Genomic DNA, 20,043 nt, shown 5'->3' on the forward strand with positions numbered 1-20,043 from the left:
TTCTGAATTTTTGGATAAAAAATGCAAAATCTGTTAAAAATATGTTCAAAAAACTTTTGTTAGTTTTAACTAAAAAACCACAAAACCAAAACAGTTAAAATTTTAAGACTTCTATTATTTTCAATTAGAAAATTTGCCACATTTTCCAGATGTTTGAACTTTTATTGTTTCTCTCCCTTCTCTTTTCTCCTTGTTTCCTCACATTTTACATTGATATTTATGGGGTTCTTTTGTTTGTTTTTACCAAAGCCTGACAAGTGGAGCTTTGTTTTTGCTATTGATTTCCCTCTACCTACCAGTATTTCAGCACTGGAAACAAAACCATCTGCTGAGAATTCCAGGGATGGTATTTTTACACCATGGGAATGGCAAAGCAATGCTCTAGTGACCGTTGGGAAGTGGAGATGGCTTTGGAAATTTATGGCATTATTTCTGAAATTAATAAATACAATTCAGAAATGAATGAAATTACAGGTAATGATCTGGTTTGATTGGTACCAAAAACTTTAAGGTAAAGCTCCAAATTACACTCTTTCTATGCCTAGGTTATTAGGCTGGATGCTGAGTTTTACCTGTGGAATTTCAGTTTGGCTGGCTGTTGTAGGTAGTTTGCAGACAACACCTTTTTGTCCACCTCTTTTTGTCATTATGAGGGAGTTGGGCAATATCATTTACATGCAGCACAGCTTTAATGCTGCCTACACAAATTTGATAATTTTGTATGGCTATTGTTTTTTATTATAGCATAATGTGGACAAAATGAATAAAGTTACTATTTTGGATGGAATATTATGTTCACAGTATATAGATGTGGTTTGCTTTACATTAAAAGCTTTTGTGATACAGCCAAAATTGTAAATGAGATATGGAAATCTTTTTCTTATTCTATGTTAAAGTAGTCCATAGCTCTAGCTTTTTATCAGTACTGTTAATCTCACCTTTAGTTTAGATTAACTGTTCTTTGATCATCCTCTCATCATTCTAACTTCTTGACATTGGGTTTTTCTGTGGTGCAGCCAACACTTGAAAAGCTTTATCAGTCTCGGTTCACCAAGGAGAAATTTCATCCCTTTGAATCTTCTCCTGGAATTTTTTTAGACAAATTGCTCCTAATACCTTTAATGTCCCTTAAAAAGAATTGGTATCTACTTCAGCTAGTACTTTCTTTTGGGTGCCTAGTGTGATATTTCTGGGTTTTGTTTGCAAATTAGCCTGCAATCACCCTTGCAAGGAAGGAGAAATTCTTAGTTTAAAAATACCTAGTGATTCCAAATGTCTTAAGAACTTTTCAAAAGAATTTCATATTTAAAGTTTGGACAACTGATCAATGAACAACAACAAAAAAAAATTCATCCTCAACATCTGTGCTCTCTTTTTCTGGATCTTTGGCCTGTCCAAATTAGCAATTTCTCCAAGATTCATTATTCTTCTATTTTTTATTGGTATTTTGTTCAAAACATTGCAAGGTATAATTATCAACAATAAATGAATTCATTAATATAACTTTAACAGCTCTAGCAAAAAGATAGCTGCTGTTATTGTCTGATCTGCTTCTTCTTCTTATATCAAGGTGTCTCCTGCAGAATTTGTAATGGTGTTTGTCTTACAAATATAATTTGAAATGAAGTAGTAATTTTTTATTATTTTAGAATAATTGTTTCATTTGTCAAAATTAGATATCCAAGAAAACAAATCATTATGGCTAATTTAATTTATATCTAATTTTATTTATTTTTTTAACAGTCTGTGTTTCTTTAAGTATCATTAATTGTTTTTCTAAAAAATCAGTGTAATTTAGAAAGATTTCTCCAAATATGTCTTTGACATGACAATTTAAAAAATTATTTTAATTGAAAGAGTGAAAAAAGTTCATCATCAAAACTTTATTTTTTGTGAATAAATTATTTTCTCCCACCTCATCCCTGCACCTTCTATACTCTCCTTCTTTGGCCACCACTCTCAAAGATTGACTAGTCTGTATTTCTGGATAAAATATGTCTGGCAGTCGGTGACATTTTTTTCTCAAGAAAACAAGCCCAAAGGCAGAGATTAAATCCCAAAAAAAGTTTCATACAAACTGGACAAGATCAAGAAGTGGCCCAAGATGAACTTTAAGATCCCTTCCAACCCAGGCCATCCTATGATTCTCTGAACTGTTTGCCCTCCTTACTGAATTCATTTATGGCCTCCTTTGCCCTTAATGGCAAATGATTGTTGGCTTCATATATAAAGTATAAAAAGTATATACTTTATATATATAAGTTAAAAAAATGGGGTCCAATAGATACTTCTGCTCCATGAGAATAATATATCTTTGCATATATTCCATACATTTCCATGAATTAATTCTATCCTGGTTGATGAGCAAGTCTGTGATGAGGTAACAGGCTTGGCTGAACACTGTGATGATCAGCAGCTCAGCATGGAGGGCAGTGCTGGTCTTTGACACTTTGGCACTTTTCATATCTCTTTGTGGACTTAAAATGTGAGTCAAAGTAGTCTAAAGATTATTCATGTTTTTGACGAGTCCCCTGTTCTGTCATGTTTGTGGGGTAGGATGCTGTGAGCCTGCATGGCTGCCTGGTGACTGAGATATTGGGATATTGCTGTTGCAATACTGTGCAAGAACAGAATTTTCCATAGATGCTTTCCATAGATCAGCAACAATTCTTACAAGAATTAACACTCTGACAAAGAGCTGTATTTTGAAGTTTGTCAGGCTACTGGCATTTTGAGTGGCTTTGAAAGCCTTCTAAAAGTATGGTTGCATTGTTATTACACAATTTCTGTGCAGTACACAAATTGAGAACTGGGAATTATCTATAACCCAGAAAATGCAACAGGAAAAGGCTTATTTTAATTTTTTTTCATTTTGAATCTTTTGGGCAACTTGTGGCATCTTATATTTTCATTTCAAGGAGTAAATTTGGATTCTGTATGAAATAATAAAAACTCTAAATGACTATTTTGAGGCAAAAAATATCCTAGAAGAGTATTCCATAAGAGCTCTCTCAATTCTTTCTGAAGTTTTTTTGTATTCCAACAATCCCTTTTTGAAATACCCAGAGGTTTTAGCAAGTTAGGACTGTTGTAGCACATCAAATTACTGGCAGATACAGAACAAACTATAAGGAGCAGCCACTGTGAGAGAAAATTGGATTCACAGTTTTCACAAACGGAATCCGGTTGCCAGTGCTACACTTGAACAAAACCACAGGATTCACCTAATTACTCTCCACTCAGGTCTCAGATTCATAAGGAGATCTATCCACAAACTACAAACCAGAAGGCGTACAAGCTGGAATTAAATAAACCAGCAGTTCTCTGTTAATTGTGCTTCACTTCAACCTCCTTTCAAATACCTGGTCCTGGCTCTCTCCAATTCTGGACTTAGGAGCCTCAATTCTCATCTCATGAGGTGGTTTTTATATTGTTATTCTGAAGTCTTGTATGGCATGAAACTTTGTGTTTGTTTCTGTGCACTGGGATCAGTACAGACGAAATTATTTCAGTTTGCCCCTGAAAAATTAACAAACATAAGAAAAACAGGAGTAGTTTCTTCACTAAGTCTGGGGATTTACATGCATTTGTATTCAAAATTCCACAAATCTCCGTGTGAGTGCAAAAAGTCCATTAAAAAGCAGCACTTTTACTTTTTAAAATGTGCAATTTCATTTGTGTGCTAAACATTTTGACTATTGAAAATAACTTAATGCAGAGAAAACTTTCATAATGCCCAGCAGTAAATAATTGCTCTTCTGGGCCCTTTGTTTTAATCAGTGACAAGGTGCATTTTTGAGAGAAGCTTGAATTTGTTAGAAGGGTTGGTTTTTTCAGCTTAGGTGTGCAAGAATATGAACTTTAGTACAAGTGATTATAAAAAGGTCTTGTGGGTTTTCCAGTTGTGGCATTTGGGTTTGCTAAGAGGGTATTTATCTTCAGTTTGTGTCAGTAATGGAAGACCCCAGGACTGATATTAACTTTGCATATATATTTTTGTTTGCAGTATTTTTATTTAACTAGTCCTAAAATCACTTACATTTTCCCTTCTAATGTAGCAATATCTGCTGGTCAGTTATACTAAATCCTGGGGATGACTTGTATGGAAAATCTCTCCAATCTTTTTCTGCTCCCGAGTGACTTTATTCAGGGTGGTAGCACATATAAACTTCCTTTTTCTAGCAGGAGGTTATCAGCAGAAATTCCCCCTCACTTTGGTCACCCATTTGATGTGTGCTGAGTCAGATCCTGCACCCACACAGTTAAAACACAACTTTAGGTGTACCCAGCCCCACCTGTGAAGATCTCACCCTGTCAGGGAGAGGAGCCACTCCTGAAGAATAAAAGTAGTGTGTACTTCCCTCCTTGGGAGAGAGCTGGTTGGGGAGGGGAATCCAGCCTTTATTCCTGGTTTAGGGCTGTTGTCCTGACACACTGTGCACACTTGAGAAGTCAGGATCCAAACCCCTGTCTCTCTTCATGTAGCTCTGCCACTTTCCTTTCTTAAAGGAAAATGAGATTATTTTGAGATCATTTGAAATTAAATACAAGCCTTGGAATGATAGGTTCTGATGGGTGTGGAATACATGGTGTCACTTTTTGGGCTATAGACCTGTAGACCTGAAAAAACCTAACCATAGAGCCTTAAGCTAACTAACCAATTCCAATGTTTTTAATATTCCTTATGCAAAGTTCCATACAAAGCTGTCAGGGTACTCATGTATGCTCTGCTCTTGGAGCTACATCCAGACAGAGCAAGCCCTTGTTTTCAGGAAAGGCAGATTTTGACAGATCTTTGTACGAGGACAGGAGGCCTCTTGCAGGGTCAGGCTCTCAACAAACTTGGCAACTCTTTTTCTCCTGCCATCAATCTTGCAAAGTTTGATAATTTCATTAATGTTTCATCAGTTGGGTGTGAGTATGAAAGAACTCTTCCTTTCATGCTCTTTTTAACTTTGTAACCTTAGTAGTTAGAGAGGATGTTTTCAAAGACTAATTCTAACTTCAGATTTTGAACAGCGCTAATAAAAAAAAGAATAGCCAAGACTCAAAAATATAAATATTTTAAAAATATCGTCATCTAGGCAATATTGTTACAATCATTACTACAAGGAGAAGGAAGTCTGAAAAGACAATTTCACTCATTTTAAACAATTGTAAAGCAAGTCTTTAAAGCAATTGCTTGTTATGCCTTTTTTCTTCATTCTATATTTTCTTATTTTCACTAGGAAGCAGCAAATGAAACAAAAATTACTGGTTACCTGAAGTGTTAAGATTTCATCAGAAACATCTCATTGATTTCATTCTGTTGAGTTTCCAATCCCCTCTTAGAAATTAGTCAGACATGTAAAAATAGGATAGTGTATGTGATTTTTTTCCCCCCTCAAATATCTCCAGGCAGAAGAATGTCAGGAGTTACAGGAGCTGAGAGCTTCAAGCCTCATCTTGGAACAGTAGAGATATAACTATTGTGGCTTTGGCATTTTCTCAAAATGAATAACTGGATGAGATACTAACTTGCTTCATTTTTGCAGCATCTTAAAAATTGTCACATGTCCAAAGGCTTAGTTTTAAGTAGTTTTTCCTGGAACATTTAAGGGAAATTTCATCTAAATATACTTGTGGTATTATTTTGTAGTTTAAACTGGTATCTTCAGGATGCTATTTTTATTATTACATGGTTTATGTCTGAAGATTTTTTTGGTTAATTTTCATTATATATAGCAAAAATGAAAAGCTGTTCTACAATTTTCTTGAGTTTTCTCAACAGTTTCATTTTTCTAACCCTCACTGGGGATCGTTTTTACACAGTATTGCCAACTTTGTTTTCTGATCTACTTGAATGAAATTAAGTAAATAATAATGAAGAAAATTCTAGGAAGGATGAAAAGGGATGGCTTGATAAAACTGAGTTTAAATGTTTTCCAATCTTTTTAAAACTGTCCTGTTGGAAAGACCAAGAGCTATAATAAATTAAATAGTGAGATTATATTATTTTTTCCACCAATTTTCTTTTAAGATGTTAATATGACCTAAAGATTTTGTATCCTATTAGCTTACAACAGTTTTAAAACAAAACAAAGTGCTTTTTTTAGCAGACAGATCTAGTTCTTAAATACAAACTGCACTGTGAAGAAACTAAGTTCTGAGGAAGTTGCTTTTGTTACAAAGGAAAACATATGAGAGCCAGTGAATGGCAGATTTACAGCTCTAAATCTGCTCCCCATGTGTCACTCTGAAAACTTAAGGTGGCAGGGACCTGCTAGAAAATGTTGGTGCTCAAATTCATACTCATGTGAGTCTTAGTCTCCTTGAGTCTCAGTGGCTGCAATGTTCTCTTCATGCTGTTAAAAGTAAACAGAGTAGAAACCTTAAATATTGCAGGGTGGGTTTGCCTTTAATGGTGTGGCATGTAGTACAAAAAAACCATCATGGATCTGTGGTACAATTCCTGCTTCCCACTGCAAATGGGTATCAAACTAAAGTCCAAAATGCCAACATTACAAGAGAATACTTTGTTCAGATTGGTAATGTGATCAGACACATGCAACTCTGGGCTTTTTTTGGTCCCTTTCCTATGGGGCATTGAACTGTCTGGACACAATCCTGTGCCATGTGCTCTGGGATGACCCTACTTGAGCAGGGAGCTGGGATCAAATACCCCACAGGTCCCTTCCAACCTGACTCATTCTGTGAATGAAAAAGCATCATATTTTTAAAACTGGAGAAAAAAGTTATGGTCACATTTCACATGCATCTAATGATGTACTTCCTATGGAAAAGTGGAGAGTGCAGAAAGGAAGAGGAACAAATGGAACTGTGTAGCACCAAGCACTAGGGACATATATGGAACATTGTTCTTTGCTTTATTGCTCTTCATCACTGAAGTTTTTTTGTTTAAGGTTTTTTTTAAGCTTCCCAGGCCTATTTCTAAACAGTTTTGTACTCCTTTCTTTCTCACCTCTTCTGCAGGTTGAAACAGATTTTGGACTTTGAGTACTTAGATAACAGGTGTTATCCAAAGGAAGAAGAGCAATATAAGCAACAATGTATTTGAGGAAGGGGCAGAAGTTAGCTTGGGACAACTCTTCACAGGGCAAGACATGGTTTCCTAGAACATGATGTGTTAGGGGGCTTTCAGTTTTTCCCCAAAATCTTCATGCCTGTCTGGGTTGTCTTGCTTTTGAGTCACTTGTTAAATTGAGACTCCAAATGTCTGATAAAGAGATGCAAGTGTGCTAGACTGGGCCCATTGAATGTACAGATGCCAGACTTATTGGGAGTGACACTGTGAAATTAATATGTACACACTGCAATTTAAAGGATAATATTATGCAAATATTCCTAACCATGACATACTAAAAAGTAGTTACATTTTAGACACATCCATTAATATTTTCTCTTGAATATCAAGTACTTCCTCCCACCTGCCATCTCTTCCATGTTTTCACATGCTATGATGGTTAAATGTCATAAAGCTGTCATAACGCTGTGACTAGGCTTTTTGGTTAGTAGAATCCAGCACAATCTGCATTTATATTGTGCTCAGCACTTTAAAAACAGATTATACATTTCAAGCAGTACCAAAGAGACATCGTTTTAATAACTTTTTCTTCCTATGGAGCAGATTCTCAATTGTTTTTGCTGTTTCTAGCATACAGCACTATTATATTTTGCCCCTAAGCAGCATATGGGGGAAAAAAAAAAATCAGGCTTAATGGCTCATTCTGAGTCCTGCTTGTGCTCCCACTTCAGACTTACAATCACAGCATTTGTAGAACCTTGGTAGGATCTAAAAGTCAGTGTTTTGTTTTTCTGATCAGTGCTGCCCATTAACAGCAGTGTACCTGTGCCCTGAAGTGCTTGGATTTCTTTCCCTCCATTTCTTAAGTTATTTTTATTGTGAAATACTGAAGAATATTGTTCATGTTCTGTTCACATGGACATTCTAGGCTTCAATCCCTGTGTATTCTTTTATATATAAAAGTATAAAAAATACACTGATGTGAATTAAGAAATTTACTGGTGGTGAAGAAGTCTTGTTTGGAGACTTAATTACCCAACAGACTATAAGCTATAAGCATGTAGTTGTAATGGCAATATTATGAAAATATAACCATGGTTAGATATATTAGGATTTTCAGTTTAAGCAGGATAAATATCCTTTTACACTTTTTATACTTAAAATGATTGAATTTTATCTCTGAACTGAATGCATATTGAAAATATAACTAAAAATATATTATGTGGAGCATTACATTTTCTAATGTTTCTCTATCAATATTTATTAAAAAGGTACTGCTCATGAAACTGCTTATTCCTCTAGGAAAAAGAAATAGATACATGAAAAAAGCACACAGATTCTAAATAACGCCAAATAAAATTATTCTATCCAAACATCTACGAAATATTTATTTAATATTATTGCAATTATGTAAAAATTTAATAAGTGTCTGCATGTAGGATATAGATAAAATATTATTACTTAGTTTAAACTTTAGAATCTATTATCTTAATTCAAAGAAATTAAAAAAAAGTATTATTATGCATATACTGAGATTTCTTGTGTTGTACTCCAACGAAAAAGTAGAAGTCTTTAGGGACTGATATCAGGCAGTGCTAAAATATAAAAAAATCTAGATTATTAAGCACATTTGTCATTCTGAAGAGAGAAGAGAAAAAAGGAGGAGGAAAATATTTAGATTAGATTATATTCCAACAAGAAAAGGTAAGCAGAAGTAAGAGAGCAAATGGACATCTCTAATCCAAGTAAAGCATTTTAACAGTGATAAACTATGAAATACAGACCACATGGATCATAGAGCAATATTTTTTTTCCCTGCACACAACCTTTTTAGCAGTAACAAGCAGATAAAATGCACCTCATATTAGAATAAAGAGTAGGTATTTGTGTGATTAAATGTTTGAATGACAATTAAATATTCCTAGAAGTTGTTATCAATATAATAGACTTGATCATACAGTGGAAAATAATTTCTGTTAATGATGCTGTCATTTAAGTACTACATCATAGATGTACTTCCAGGGAATAAGTTCCTTCAAAGCACAAAAATCCAAATTGGGAGCAAAGATCAGAATGAACAATGATTTTCTTTATTCCACATGGGTTAATATACTGCTCTTATCATTACAATGTCTGGTGGTGCTTTACTCTATGGGATTGTTGCTTAGCACTCTGCCATTGCAGGATGAGACCTGTAGGCTTGGGCGAAGAAGGAGTAGGAAAAATGTGAAAACTTGTTTAAATATTAAAATATTCTGCATGTGTAAATACTAAATGAGAGGAGGAAAGAGCAGTAATGAAAATGATGTCTAATTGAGTGAAAGAAGACACACTGACATGTGCTGGCAAACACAGCAAAGACTTTTGGAAGTTTAGGCTATCAAGAGTGTAATGTTTGATCCATGAAGGTTGGTGTCTGTTTCAAGAGTGGTTCAGAAATGTCTGACAGACTGTTTGAAGGTATTACAACCTACAGAAAAGGCCAGAATTTTCAACTCTTGGATTTTAATCAGCTCAATATTTTATTTGGAAAAGAAAAAGATTTTCAGAATATAGTATCTTTTAGCTCTTCTGTGAGATTTTTCCAGGGCAGGTGGAGTTTTGGAGCCCCTTTCCTTTGGTAAATGCTCCTGTGCCCAGAAAGGATTGTTGTACCTGGGAAACTCTGACCTTGTGTTCTCACTAAGTGGTGCTGCAGAGAACCCAGACCAACTGCAGGCATGATATACTCAAAGAAAGTTTTATAGGGAGACTAAGCAAATGCAATTAAGTAAAAAAAGAAAAATAAATAATAAAATAGAAAAACAAATAAATAAAAACAAAGCAAACAAACAACTCAAAAGATCAAAATCAAACCCCCCCCCAAAAAAAAAGTCCCTCCCAAAAAACCCACAAAAATAAAACGAAATAAATATAAAATAAATAAAATATTCAGTGCCCAGAAAAAAAATCTGAAAAGACATAAACAGTTGGGCTGAGAGGCCTCTGTAAATAAACACTAGCTAGAAAACTATGGATAAGAAATACATTAAACAATTGAAGGGAATCTTTTATCAAATATAATCTGAGTTTTATGATATTTAAAATACTCTCTGCAATTCTGATGGATTTTTACATCAGTTTCTGCAGGAAGGTCCAAGAAAATTTTGGGTTTACAGTAATTGTTTCCATGAAGAAAATTTCTGAAGAATTTCTTAATTTATATATTTAAAATACCCATGCACAGAACGTGTTAAATAAATTCCCAACTAATTAAATGGATAATTCTTCATCTGTATCAGACCTTGAAATTAATTGATCAGTTTATTTTAATCCATGTCTAATTGCTTACAAACCTGTTATTAGCAAAATGAGTCTGAAGCATGTTGAGAACAGGATGTCCTTGCATTGTTTTTTTTGTGTCACAGGTTGTTTTGTGAATGTTGCAATTGTCTTTCTCATGGCCATTAGAGAGTTCAGAGTTATGTCAAATATCAAATGGATGTTTCATTTTGCAATTTTTCTTTGACTATAAAGGGCACAGCATGTGAAATACCAGTGTTCACCCTGCTATAAGTTTACATCAGAAAATAATACATGGCTGGGATTTAGTCCTAGGTACCTTATAAAAACTGTGCTGAATTTTTACCTAAATCATGTTTTCACAAATCCTGAAAAGACAAAACTATATATTGTCCTAGTTGTAATATGAATTATTTGCTGATTTGAGTGACCTGAGATATTTAAGCGGTCAGACAAGAGTAATTTAACTCAGACTATAGGTGGAAAAGGCATCCACATCTGGGCATGTTATCAACAGGCAGTTGCATCACAGTTTTTAAGCATCATATGTATATAGTACCTCTAAGAACTCACAATTCAACCTTACCTGAAGCTGGACTGGTTTCTGCATAAATATTTTTGTAGTCTTTATGGTTTACATTGCACAATATATCAGTAGTAGAATCTACTTTCTCAACTGCAGCAGCTTATCAATCACCCTTCCTCTCCAGAAGTGACTTTTCTTAGTTTTAGTTTCTTACAGTACTACAGGGATGCAATGCCCAATGCCCAAATCAGACCAGAAAAAAAAAAAGAGTATTACTTATCTGTAAAGAGCTTTAATTTTTCACAGCACCCTCAAATCCATCCTAGTCTCTTTTGCGTCCTTTGCTCCAGCACCTAATTCCAAAGAGAGCCTCATGAGAGAGAGACAAGGTGTGAGAGAGGTGGAGTATTTATTCTGCCATACACTGTACTCAAGAGAGCAATGCATGCATGTCATTGACAAGCAATATTTTCACAGGGGGTCTTTGCACACATGTCTGGGTGTCTCAGACACTGTAGAAGAGAAGTCACCACTGAAAAATAACTCCCTAATACTCAGAGTAAATGAGGGCTTGGGCACACCACATTCAGTGAAAAGGTACTGGCTTTTTGGGAGGACTTGCCAAAATAGAGAAAGGAGATAGTTTATTATATACAAAGTTGCAATGTGTAATTTTTCTCTCAGAGGGACCAAAAAAAAAAAAAAAGTTTTTCAGAATGAAAATCACATAAAAGAGATTACAATAAAATAGTACTGTGATAGGAAGCCTTTTTTGGTGAAAATGTTATTTCTTGTGATATGCTTGGTTTACAAAAACTTCGAGATTAGGATTTGCATTGTGACTGAAAATGTATACAAATGCTATATTAATTTTCTCATTTTTAGGTATTTGTAGTCTGTTGCCAAATCCTTTGAGAGCAAAGCTGTCCTCAGGCTTATTTATTTCGATTGGTGGTGTATCTCAGGCTCTTCATTAGGCATCCAGATATACAACTATGTCCTGAACAAGAAAGATTGCTGAAGACAGAAATGGAGGAGGAAATTCAAGTAGTCACTGCTCATCTCAAAAAGAAATTTTTTGTCACATAGATAAGGAGGCAATTTATTAGGAGATCCTCCACATACATAGGAGAAGCCACTTGGCTAGTTATTTGAAACTTGTACAAGTTGTCAGTAGATACCAGCATAAGGTAATGAGCTGAGGTAGACAATGACATATTGACAGATTTGGTTTTGGTTCCTCTTAATGTTATGTGTTACTGTTTAGATCATCACCAAAGACCTCAACAAAGTATTTTAAAGGCAATTTACTGCACTGATTCTTTGTTTACATAATTAAACACAATATTTGTTGTAGGTGGCTTTGGTTTTAAGGCTCCCATACTCAACATGCTCACATTGGATGGTTCTTATAATGGTTCTTATAATTTCAGTGAGAAGGATAATTGTACAGATTCATACAAGTGTAAGAGTTTGTACATTAAGGCCTAGAAACATTTTGCAGCTCCTCTTCTCTCCCAGAGCATGGAAATAAAAGGTTCATCATGGGACACGCTGTGTGAAGACAAAGTTTCTGCATGCTCTGTGCACAGCATTTCATTCAATCAGGTATTCATTCAAATTGATAGAGGATGCTGGCATTCCTTGTGAAAGTTTAATTTACTTGAACTAGGAAAAAATTCTTTACTGTGAGGGTGGTGAGGCACTGGAACACATTGTCCAGAGAAGCTGTGGCTGCCCCATCCCTGGAAGTGTTCAAAGCCAGGCTGGATTGGGCTCTGATCCAGAGGAAGGTGAACCTGCCCATGGCAGGGGAGGTGGAATGAGGTGAGCTTTCTATGATTCCATGAATTCACCATCCCAGGACTATTATTAGTCCTCTGAGGACAGAAGTATATTCTGCTTGCAAAGCTTAACAACATTTTAACTAAAGAGACTGCTGCCTGCATGTTACATTCTGCTTCTTTCCTGCTAGATAAAAGCTACCCAGAAATGCATTCCAGAAATCTGGTTGCTTGGTTTCATGCTCTGTGAGCATTGGTTACCACAGTGTTTTAGAAAAATAATTTTTCAGGAAGCAGAAGCATAATAAAATATAGTCCACTGGAGTTGTGGGGAAGGAACAGTCTGTTAATAAATTGAAAGCAATACATTTATAGATTTAATGATTAGAAAACTTCAATTTCCTGCTAAAATCAGAAATATATAAAAGAAGGTGGCATGTTAGTAAATCCAGAAGTATTCCTCTAGGTACACAGCAGCTGCCAGCCCTTCAAATATACCTCCTTATGACTGGCCTGTGACTGCTGTAAATTGACTCTCTTCAGCAACCAAGTCTTTCTGGAAAGCAAACCAGACAGTTCTCTCCACCCAAACTGCAGACTTTTCTGTAGATACCTATCTCTGAGCCATGGGAACAAACCCTGCCTCCCAGTTTTTAAGCCAGGATATACCTGGTACTGATCAAAAAGTGTTATATTCATACTGGATTCCTCTTATCCAAATTCTACTTTACATCTGAGGAGTCTTGTCACAATTTAAAAAAAGAAATAAAGGTCTTCTACTTATTACTAGGAAAGAAAAAAACAGCATTTAGGTACATGATGCTTTCTGGTCCTCTGAAATCTCCTCTGTGCTGGTCATTCATCCAGTACTGAAAATATCAAACCAATGACTAACCTACTCTGCTGTCAGGGTTTGGTTAATAGTTCAGCATATTTCAGGTTCTTCAGTAATCATTCTGTGCTTATTTATATGTCACCCTTTGTCCAAGCTGCAGCTTTGCTGTCGAGTGTGAACTAGAACAATCTCTTGAAGTCAGACTTGTTTCCAGATACGCTATGGTAAACTTGGCTATGATGAGGCTCCTGTCTCTCCACCAAAATGAAAATTTGGATATTGACATGAAATTCATAATGCATTAATACATCTGGGGCAGAAGAAGTATGTAATATCATAAAATTCAATGAACTGTGGAGTCACAAACTACATGAATTCATGTATTACTACTGAATCTGAATCCTTTCATTAATGTGCACGTAATGTTTAGTATTTATTTTTATGTAGTTATTCAGGATTTTAAGAGTAAATGTTTTTATCTGATTGGCTAAATTAAAACCTGAGGGCAAAAATTCCTTTTGTTTTTAGGAAAAATTAAGTTAATTTTTTTTCCACTACTTAATTCTGATAGAGATGGATATTCAAGTAACCAAGGATCTGGTAGCTGAGATATTCAACTGATTGCATGATAGCTGATCCCAGTGCTGATTTGAGTATCCTGCATGGGAACATGTGAAATCTCTTGTGGAAGGAATTCTGCTTGTACACAGGAATATTATCAAAATCTCTAAGGCAAAAGCAAAAGAAATGCCCTGATATGACTGCACTATGTGAATTTCACAGAGAGAGTGTGGAACTGTAATTTGATAAAGAGATAAAGAACTCTCCTATGAGGAAAGCTGAGAGAACTGGGCTTGTTCAGTCTGGAAGAGAGAAGGCTCTGGGGTGACCTGATTGCAGCTTTTTAGCACCTAGAGGGAACATTCAAGAAAGATGAAGAGGGACTATTTACAAGGACCTGGAATGACAGGACGAGGGGGAATGGATTCACACTGACAGACAGTAAGTTTAGATTAGATATTAGGAAGAAATTCTTCCCTGTGAGGATGGTGAGGCCCTGGCACAGGTTTCCCAGAGAAGCTGTGGCTACCACATCCCTGGAAGTGTTCAATGCCAGGTTGGATGGGGCTCTCAGCAAGCTGGTATAGGGGAAGGGGATAACAGGGATTTGGAATCTATCTAGTTCTTTCCAACCCAAACCATTCTGTGATCCTGTAATCTTAAGGTATGTTGCACTAAATTTTCTCCAAATTTAGTATAATTGATATATCTTTACTCAGAATGTGTTTCATTATTCCTGTGAATTATCACTTCCAAACAGCACAATATCTCCTCTGTGATGACACTTGCCAGCCATAGTGTGGCTGCAAATAAAAAGTATTTGTCTGACTTTGTCAAAAAGAGACAGTTCATTGAAAAGGAAACTGCTTATATTAACAGCAAAAGGGGATTTTAAAAGATACTGCCTATATATTTTTAACAACCAAAATTAATTTTTGCATTTCAAATAACTTTTCAGACCTGTAAACTATATTTAGTGCATAAATAGTTCCCTCTCTACAAGTCAATAACCTGTAAATTATACATGTATAGTGGAAGTAGGAGTTAAGATCCAGAGTCCTCTCTTCCCTGCCTTTGATCACTCATAGCCTGCTCAATCTTACAAGAAGGCTCCGTACCTTTGATCTCCTCTGCCTCTGTCTCTATGTTGTTCAGGTTATCTGGGGATGCTGATTATTTTGAAGTCTAGGTTTTCCTCACAAAATTAAGTCAATTCAAACTAAAAAATAACTGCAAGTGCAACCATTTGTACTGAAAACACAGAAGAAGTCAAAATCTGGAATGAATATTTAAAACATTTCAATGTACAAAGTGTTAATTTCTTCAATATAAAAGTACTTTAAAATCTAGATTTGAGGGATTGATGCTGTTTGGGGTGAGATTATTTTGCAGAATCAAGAATTCACAGTAGGGAAATTGAATAGGGATATATTTAAAACTGTTCTAGCCATTTTTACTTCAAAACTACTTGATGCTTTGGTCTGCTGAATCAAAAACACACCATGCATTGGACTATAATGCACATGTTCTTTCTTTTCAACTAAGAGTTATGACCTGACCAGGTTTTTTCAGGCTAATAGAACTCAACCTGCTGGGAATGTAACCCAGCAAAGTGCATGCACAGGTCCCATATTTTTTTGTAATTAAAATAAGAAAATGTGTGGGATATTTTTGGACATGTGTACATGTATATCTACCTGGAAAACATTCTGATGTTTCGGAAAATACTATCCAGAACTGTAGGAATATAAGGACCTCAAGATGCATGTCATTTCCTTCATGAAATAATTAATTATGTTTCAAAAGTTCATATTTTCTCCTTTTGCCAATGAAAAAAACTTTCTCTTTTTCTGCCATATTGAGATGTAAGACTGTGTCATTTATATCAGTCAGGGGATAGGTGACACACAGCTTGTGTTCTACTTTTGGTTCAAGGCTAAGCAAAATGCTCCTCTTAAATAACATTTTGTAAGATTTTAAGATATAAGCAGCCAGGATTCATCCTTGTTCATATGGGGAAAGTATGAAGTAAGAAAACCCAACTGTTTATCAGTGACAGATAATTCAATGGTACAAAGAATGCCCCCCAACATATTTTATATTGCCAGTCTGTATTCAGGTCAAGAATGAGTCTTAAAAAAAAAGTGGCCTTGGGGACCCTTGCTACATAATGTGTCATGCAGTAGGAAACAAGAAGTCATTTAGGCTTTCTGCAGAGTTCTGTCTGTGCAATCTCTGAGGATTTTTCCTCCTGAATCTTGGGAGAGGTTTGTTTGCACATGTGCATGAACTCAACAAAGCATTGCTACTGTTTTTGAAGGGAATCATTGGGATGGGAATTATATTGGGACAGGTTTAGACTCTAGGAATGCTGCTAAATCAGGAATCCATAAAAGTTGCTGGCTTCCATTCTGGCTATACTTGTCCTTGTTTTGAAGAGATGTTAGGAAAAGAAGCAGACATTGCTTTGTTTATCTCAAGTAGAAGGCATGTAAGGAGTTATTTGTTGTTCACCCTCTTTACTAGCTGATTCTCTGTGTGCCCTGTCTTCCTACTCTAATGACCAGGAGCTATACTAAGTTATCTTCAGATTTCAATTTTCAAAGGTGGCCAAACTGGTGGAAACTGTGTGGGTTGTATTTAGAAAAAGTCTAATTAGAGGTGGTACTTATGATTCAGTGCAGTGTACTTAACACTGAGCAATGTCAGGTGTCCTGCACTCAGTACAGTAATGTTGTTTCTGAAAACAAGTTAATATTTGGTTCCTTTGCCTCTAGAACTGGCAAAAAACATTCAACTGCCACAATACCCAGGAATTTTGAGGAGTGATGTGCTAAAATCTTCTAAATTTAGGGAAAAATAAAAGATGTTTTGGATTTTTTCATCCACTGAATGGTGATGATGATACTCAGTCATATTTGCACTTAGACCCAGAAGAGACAAACAAGGTAAAGAGAATGTAGGTGTTTTTCTACATCTAAGACTGGGTGTATGTTAGGGGATTGGATGTTTTATCTCTTTCTGTGAACTTAATGTTTCTGGAGTAACAGTAGTGAAATAAATTAGAGCTGAAACAAGTATGTTGAAGGAAATATCTGTGGCAAAGATCTTCCTAGCATCAGGTTTGTTTTGCTAGAACACCATGGCATTTCTACCTGTCTGAGTCACTGTTGTTGCTTGTGGAGAAAGGGAGATATCTCTTTGTGCCTGAATTACCACCTGTAAAAAGCTAAGTTTTTCTAAGGGATGGTGAGTAGTGATAGAGCCTGGTTTTTGCTTGGGCCTCACCATGAACTCATCTCCAAACTATGTCTCCATGCTGTTTATTCTACCACAACTGTGCTTCCCTGTGAAGAAGAGAAGGGTGTCTCCTGTTTGTTCCTTTATACCATGCAAGAGTTACTTGGAAAGGCTCATCTGAATTTTCAGTAGTGGTTTAATTTCATTTTATTTTTACCCTTTGCTATTTGTGAATATCTGCACACTTAAAGGAAGAACTAATCTTAAAAAAATCCACAAACATGGCTTTTCTTGCATGAACAAGAATATTGGATGTGTATTATTCAGTTTTTTAATGCTATGTCTTTCTAAAGACTTTCTCAATCCAGTAGCAAAGCAGAAAGAAGGTTGTGAAGATCTGGTACCCAGCCACACAGCCAAAGGTCAAAAGTTAAATAAATTCCAAATAACACAGTGAAAAGTTTAGAGGAGAAAGAATTTAAAACAAAATGGTTCATGGAAATTTCAGAAAAAGGAAAATTACACTTAAATTTAAGAGAAATGACATCTCTGGCTCTTACCAGAGAGCATCTTGCTTAAGTCTCTTAATTCCGTGCTGTTAACCTAAAGGCAGAAAAAACCAGAAGGCATAGTGCCATTTGGGGATAAAATTAGAGTAGCTAGCAGATGATAACTTTTAATTTGCATGCATTTTACAAATAATTTTTGTCACCTCTATACACTAGGGCCTTTAAGAATGTGATCTGCAGAGCAAGACCATTTAGTTCTAAAGTGTTATACTGTGCAATATACTATGTTAAAGTTATCCAGAAATGTGCAATACACCCAGCACTTGCATGTCCTCTTCACTTTGTGCGTTTTCAAGTCTTAACTTGTAGTTTTAAAGTTTTAAACTTGCTGGTTTTGTTTTCATATTCAAGAACAACCAAGTAGAGAGCAGAGATTCCCTTCATACCTCTCCCTTCAGACTGGCATGGTTGTTGTGTTTCTTTCCCATTCTCTGTCACATTTTCTGTCATATCTTGTGTGGGTTGCCATGCCCAGGGAAGACTGATTTTTCCTTTCCCATTGTTTAGCCTTTTAACCTAAGAATTTTGGGGTGATGGTTTTTCTGTGGGAACTGAGTACAGTACAACTATATTTGTCTGTGACCAGAAACCTCCAGCAGAGCCCATGTTTCCTGCCCTCCTTGCCTTCCTCTTGCTGCCTCCTGAGTAGAGGAAGGACCAGTGCCCTCTTCTCCCATGGAGAGGTCATTTTTGTGCAGCTTCCCTGCCTCCTCCAGCTGTGCATGAGCAGGGCCAGGCACTCCCACAGACACAAGTCCTTGGTTCCCTTTGTGTTGCCCACGAATTAATTCACAAACAAAAAGCACTCTGAGGTTCATCTGCATCTCTAATTGTTGTCAGGCACATATGCATGTGATATTTTAACACCTTTTTAAAATACTTCTTGAGCATTGGTGAAGTCAGAACTCATTATTGAGGTCTGGCCGCATGTTGAAATGTTCTTCCACACACATGGAAAATAAAGAAGACTGTAGGATGCTGTGCCTGACACCCCTCAAAAGCTGCTGCTGAGATTTGCCCAGTTCAGACTGTCTATTATTTGTAATTACTGGCAAATATCCTTCTGAGAGCTGAAAGTCAGACTGTTCTCTTGTCCTTTTCACATATCACCACTGAATAATAGTAGCAAATTTGAGCAGGATATTAATTTATTGTTGTTTAGTTGAAGGTTTCTGCTCAATTCTAATGAAACCCTTAATTTGCACCATGGTGCAAATTGCACCTGGGTATATGGGTGGTTCCATTGGAGATGTATTATAACCTAAACATTTTTATGGTTAATGGCAAAATGTAAGGTGGGATGAACTGGAGTCCCAGGTCCCCTATTAGAAAAAAGAAGTAAAAATTTAGTTTGATTTTTGCTCAAATCACTAAAGTGATATAAATTAAATCTCAAGTTGAATCTCAAGTTTCAATTTCTACATAACTGTTAATTAAAGACATTTGACTGAGCTTTCTGAGTCTGGGAAAATTAATTTAGTTCTAAATAATCTCAAAGATAAGTTATTAAATCTCAAAGACCTTTATGGAAGAATCCCCTCTTCCATCATTCTTGTTGCTGAGGGGTAATGATACAGAGTTTGTTGGTGGTCCTTGGAGGTCGGTGTGATCCCTGTAGTCCAAGCCATGGGTCTTGTGGCAAGTAGGTGGAGTGATAAGCAGCATTTCCACTTGGTGGTGGCACCTGTTCAACCATCTTTAGGTCATGGGGAAAAGAAAAGGATGTCTGGATTCAAAACCATGCACATGGCGTTGGAGTCTGGAAGACCTTTTGGGAGAGCTCACACCATGTTTGCACTGCATCAGAGCATTTACACTGCTCCAGCTGCTGGCCCTTGACAGTCTCCAAAGCTGGAAAAGAGGGAAGCTAAGCCATGAACTGACTTTCTGGGGCCATAGAAAGTTTCTCTTCTAGCAGACAACTCCCACCAGTTGACCAGAGCAGGGCTGACCACACATGCACTGGCTCAGCAGATGGAGCAGGGTCACTTCCATTCCCTGATGTTGCACCCAGCACTCCTCCCAGCCCCTTGCCCCTGCTGGGCTGTACTGCCTGCATTTTCTCCCCATCCTCTAGGTCCCACCAGAATTGACACCACCATCTGTAGAGGCTGCCCAGAGTGTTTTCCTCCTGCCGGTCATACCTGCCTGCCCAGAAACCCGGCTTCCAGCCTCCAGGATGTGCCAGGAGCGAGGCAGGGTGTGACCTGTGCTGTCAGGCT

The 20,043-nt window shown here is 36.5% G+C and overlaps 1 protein-coding gene across 4 annotated transcripts in view; it reads left to right on the forward strand.

Moving 5' to 3' along the window:
* The window catches only part of LOC116992041, a 361,926-nt gene that overhangs the window by 213,464 nt on the left and 128,419 nt on the right, over positions 1 to 20,043 (forward strand). The gene's annotated exons all lie outside the window — the stretch shown is intronic.

This window comes from Catharus ustulatus, chromosome 2 (assembly GCF_009819885.2).
Source record: "Catharus ustulatus isolate bCatUst1 chromosome 2, bCatUst1.pri.v2, whole genome shotgun sequence".
NCBI classification, from domain to species: domain Eukaryota; kingdom Metazoa; phylum Chordata; class Aves; order Passeriformes; family Turdidae; genus Catharus; species Catharus ustulatus.